At 58.4% G+C, this 5,000-nt stretch overlaps 2 non-coding genes across 2 annotated transcripts in view; both read left to right on the top strand.

Annotated features, from left to right (window-relative positions):
• Positions 1-4,076: 4,076 nt before the first annotated feature.
• LOC144193122 (5.8S ribosomal RNA) lies at positions 4,077-4,230 on the top strand. Its single transcript, XR_013325616.1, has one exon. It is a non-coding gene; the product is annotated as a 5.8S ribosomal RNA (ribosomal RNA).
• Positions 4,231-4,684: 454 nt separating this feature from the next.
• The window catches only part of LOC144193124 (28S ribosomal RNA), a 4,793-nt gene continuing 4,477 nt past the window's right edge, over positions 4,685-5,000 (top strand). Inside the window, exon 1 of the ribosomal RNA XR_013325618.1 lies at positions 4,685-5,000. This exon is cut by the window's right edge and continues 4,477 nt beyond it. This is a non-coding gene — a ribosomal RNA (28S ribosomal RNA).

Genomic DNA, 5,000 nt, shown 5'->3' with positions numbered 1-5,000 from the left:
GCTTGGGCAACAGCTTCACCATTGGAGAAAATACGGGTCGCTGCTTGGGCAACAGCTTCGCCGTTGGATGAACTCAAAAATATGGTCACGGGGTCCGCTGCTGGGGCACAGCGGTCACCCCTAGGTACGGGTCGCTGCTTGGGCAACAGCGTCGCCGATGGAAGAAATTACGGGTCGCTGCTTGGGCAACAGCGTCGCCGTCGGAGAAATGAACTCTACGGGTCCGCTGCTGGGGCACAGCGGTCGCCGGTGGTGAAAAAAAAATGAAAGGAGTACGGGTCGCTGATGGGGCACAGCGTTCACCGTTACTCGAAATGAACTCGAAAGCCACGGGGTGCTGAAGAGGGCACAGCGCAAACCCCGATTGGCGACCGCGTGGGGACGGCTCGCGCGTCCGTGTTCCCGGCGATAACGGTGAGGTTTCTGGTGCGTGCGACCGGCGATTGACCGGAGGCTAAGGTACTGCGGGTGGTGGACCCCACTCGTCCAAGGCCCCTCCGCGTCAGGGCTGACCATCGTCACTGTCACTGCATCCGCTCCGGGGCTCGTGCGTGCGAGTGGGCGTTCTCGGTCAAAGAGGTATAGTGAAAGTGTGAGGGGCGGCTGTTCGAGCCGTGTACCGAACAACGGAGAGGTTTCTGGCGCGTGCGATCGGCGATTGGCCGGAGGCTAAGGTACTGCGGGTGGTGGACCCCACTCGTCCAAGGCCCCTCCGCGTCAGGGCTGACCATCGTCGCTGTCACTGCAACCGGACGGTCACGGTCCGTGCGGTCGTCTCGCTCTCTTAAAGAGCAGTGCGACAAGACGGGCCAGGGTATAGTGCTTGCAAAGCCGGGATAACGGTGAGGACATAGTGCGTGCGACCGGTGATTGGCCGGAGGCTAAGGTACTGCGGGTGGTAGACCCCACTCGTCCAAGGCCCCTCCGCGTCAGGACTGACCATCGTACTTTATCTGCATCCGCCTCGGTCGCGTGGGTGCGGCTTGGCACGTATGACCACGTCACGCTAAAGACAACGGGGGCAGTGGAACTGAACGTGCGCAGCATAACGAAAGCCGGGATAACGGTGAGGACATAGTGCGTGCGACCGGTGATTGGCCGGAGGCTAAGGTACTGCGGGTGGTAGACCCCACTCGTCCAAGGCCCCTCCGCGTCAGGACTGACCATCGTCACTTTATCTGCATCCGCCTCGGCCTAGTATGTAATGTGGCGGTCGTCTCGCCCGTGTCTTCTGTCGGCAGGGTATAGTCGTGTGGAGGGATGGCTCGTGCGAGCTCGTGGACTGAACAACGGAGAGGTTTCTGGCGCGTGCGATCGGCGATTGACCGGAGGCTAAGGTACTGCGGGTGGTAGACCCCACTCGTCCAAGGCCCCTCCGCGTCAGGGCTGACCATCGTGCTGTCACTGCAACCGGACGGTCCCCCGCGAGCGCGTTTCGTCTCGCTCTGGCCAATTGGAGAGCCGTGACAACAAGAGCGATGCGTCTGACTCATTCGAGGTCACGGATAACGGTGAGGACACGGTGCGTGCGACCGGTGATTGGCCGGAGGCTAAGGTACTGCGGGTGGTAGACCCCACTCGTCCAAGGCCCCTCCGCGTCAGGACTGACCATCGTCACTGTCTCTGCATCCGCCCGGCTGAGTTTGTTCAGCGGTCGTCTCGTTCACGTTCCACACAACCGCGCGTCGGTTTGGGATAGCTGGGTCGGCGAGACGCCGAGAGAAGAGAGTGCGTTCGAAACTGGATAACGGTGAGGACTGGTGCGTGCGACCGGTGATTGGCCGGAGGCTAAGGTACTGCGGGTGGTAGACCCCACTCGTCCAAGGCCCCTCCGCGTCAGGACTGACCATCGTCACCTTATCTGCATCCGCCCGGTGGGGATCTGCACCGTCGACCCAAGCATGAAAACCCTCGTGTCGGTTCGGGCGAGAAAAAAGAGTTCAAGGGAAAAAGGCAACGATTTCACCATTCGAGTTCATGTGGAGGACAAAAAGAGGACAAAATGGAAACGAAATGACCATGAGTTCATCGATGGAAATGAGGACAATACTGACGAATATGGAGAGTTCTAAAATTTTGCCAAATGACACCGATGGTTGACGAGAATCCCTAAGCCACGGGGTGGGATACAAACCTGAACTAAAGACCTGCCATAGTCCGGTTTTTTTCCCAAAAAGGGCGCATGTGGACGGAGGGCACACATGGAAACCTAACCACCAGCCGAGCCATTGCCGGAGGAAATATAACGAGATGCCAAATACCATAGCCTTTGGGACAAAGCCGATTCTTGGAGGACAACAAAAATGAGACATGGTACTTGGTGAAGCACCGGACATATGGAGCCACAGGGGCCAGAAAAGAGCCGATAGTACAGGGCAAGATGTGATGTGACGGTAACGGACATGTGTTAATGATGGTGGACATGTGTTACGAGATGAAATGCTTGGAAATCACGTAAAGAACCGATGCGTGAATGAAAATGAAAACAGATCATGTTGGGACCAGGTTGGGAACCCCTCCACAGTCTGCGACAAAAAAGCTTCCCGTGTGGGATTATTCCGGTAATAAGAAGGGAGTCAGGTGCCCGGTACCTGTACGCCACTATGAAGGCCTCTGGTGGTTGTACGCTGGTTTAAAGACTCGATTTACCCCCGCCTTGACAAATCGAGCGCCACAAAAAGTTGCGCCGTAAAAGGGCCCTGACTTTCCTTGTTGGTTCGGGTTGGCATCGCCGGGGCTTGTGAGATAAGTGCCTATTCTAGGGGGATGGAGTACACAATCTCTACGACCTCTTTGGTGCCTCTGGGTGGTTCAGGCCCGTGGGAAAAGCCTCAGAGCCGCTTCCTTGAGGAGCCGCGGGTGACTCACGGGTTACGTCATCGCCTGGAGGTGTCGGGAGTTCTTTGTTTTGTTTTGCGAAAAACCCCCGTCACGAGAAACTGTGCTTCTTCTCGGTTTGTTACGGTTGCACGCAGGTGCCGCCGGCCGTTCCCACAGTTTTCTCGTCGTGTCACCGGGCTGCTTGCGGCTATCGGTAGATGCACTGTGCACGTCTCCCTGCCACGAAAGGAAGGAGTGAAGGAAGGTTGGCAAATAACCGAATCGATCGCGTGACAAGGTACAGGGCGATCGCACGTATTGACGTGAGGCATAACGAGAGGGGGTTGGGCCTAGGGCCGGCCCCGGAGGTATCCGTCCCTGTCGATTCTCTCTCTGGGTTGACGCGCAAGAGCACGGGCATGGCAGTCCGCGCGTGCGTCCCCGGGCTAGTCTCCGGCAGCGGCGTTCCGCCTCTTAGGGTAGTCGGGCGCCGAATCCCTCCCTCTCGCCCGGACCGGACTTTCGAAGGCTCATGTAGATGGCACTTATAGACGTGTCGGGGCCCGAGAAACAATGGTCCCGCACCGCCGAGGCCGGAATGGTTACAGTTTACTGTAACCGCTATAGTCAACGTAAAGGGGTGCACGTTGCCCGTCTCTGATGCGATGAAGGTTCGGGAAGATCGATTCGATGGACGGTGGTCGAGCCCGGATCCATTACGGCGACCACCACGGACAAGGTACCCGGTTCCGCTTTTGCTCGTCTGGCGCGTGCCAACAAAACGGGGGTATATGGGTTGCCACCCGGCCCGGTCTTGTGCTACGCTCGGAGTGTTCTGGGGTTCGGGAGCCGTGGGAAAAGCCTCAGAGCCGCTTCCTTGAGGAGCCGCGGGTGACTCACGGTGCTACGTCACCGCATTCCTCCGAGGACAGTAGTTACGCCGGATCACCGGTCCCATTACCTGGCCTTCGGCGACATCTCAACGCTCACCCCTTGGGCCCCACTTTACCCAAGTCGGGATGAACCTAGGATGGGGGGAGCTCTTGATCGACCCTAGGCCCCACCGCCTAACTCAGCCAAATCAGGGGTGGATAAACCGTGCCCGCCTTGGGAGCAATAGACCTTCCGATGCTTTGCCAACTCAGGTGTTGCGATCTTGAAAGGTGTCTCCGGGCATCACTGCTCTACATGGGTGGCCGGGCAGCGGGGGGCTGACCCGGGCGGCCGCCTGGAGATGTCGGGAGGCACCTGTAGACAACTCTCAGCGGTGGATCACTCGGCTCGTGCGTCGATGAAGAACGCAGCTAGCTGCGAGAATTAATGTGAATTGCAGGACACATTGATCATCGACACTTTGAACGCAACTCGCGGCCCCGGGTCCCTCCCGGGGCCACGTCTGTCTGAGCGTCGCCTGACATTCAATCGGGCCCGACCGCGGCGGTGAGGGGCGGCACCGTTCCGCGGCGTGGCCCGCGACTGGGGATGCAAGATCGGGGAAAGTGTTATGCCAGCACGCACCCCGACCCCCTAAGTAAAGCCAGATACGGGGCTCGTCCATGCCCGTACAGAGAAGTGGTCGAGAGAGCGAGATTTCGGGGAACATGCATATGTGAGCGAGGCATGTCGTTGAGATCCACAAAGACCTCACAGTCCGCGGTCACGAGGCGGTCATTTGGATAGTAACCACCGACCCGTGAGTGTCCCTCCGCAAAATGGACTGGATCCGAGGCAAAAACAACACGGACCGAAGGCGCCGGCGCGTGGTGCGCGGACACCCGCGTCGGCAGGGCGATAACCGAAAAAAATGAAATAAAAGGATCTCCTCCCCGAATCTCAATCGATCGAACCGCGGCTTTTATGGTTCCGACCTCAGATCAGACGGGGCTACCCGCTGAATTTAAGCATATTACTAAGCGGAGGAAAAGAAACTAACTAGGATTCCCCTAGTAGCGGCGAGCGAAGCGGGAAAAGCCCAGCGCTGAATCCGCTGCCCCTGGCAGGCAGTGGAAATGTGGCGTAAGAAAGGTACCACTCACTTTGCGCCCCGAAGGGCCTGAGTCCTTCTGATGGAGGCTCAATCCCGTGGACGGTGTGAGGCCGGTAGCGGTTCACGGGTCGCCCGAGATGGTACCTTTCCGGAGTCGGGTTGTTTGTGAATGCAGCCCAAAGCAGGTGGTAAA

This window comes from Stigmatopora nigra, unplaced genomic scaffold (genome assembly GCF_051989575.1).
Source record: "Stigmatopora nigra isolate UIUO_SnigA unplaced genomic scaffold, RoL_Snig_1.1 HiC_scaffold_81, whole genome shotgun sequence".
NCBI classification, from domain to species: Eukaryota; Metazoa; Chordata; class Actinopteri; order Syngnathiformes; family Syngnathidae; genus Stigmatopora; species Stigmatopora nigra.
The sequence above is the reverse complement of the archived record's forward strand: the minus strand, read 5'-3'. Positions and strand labels throughout refer to the sequence as shown.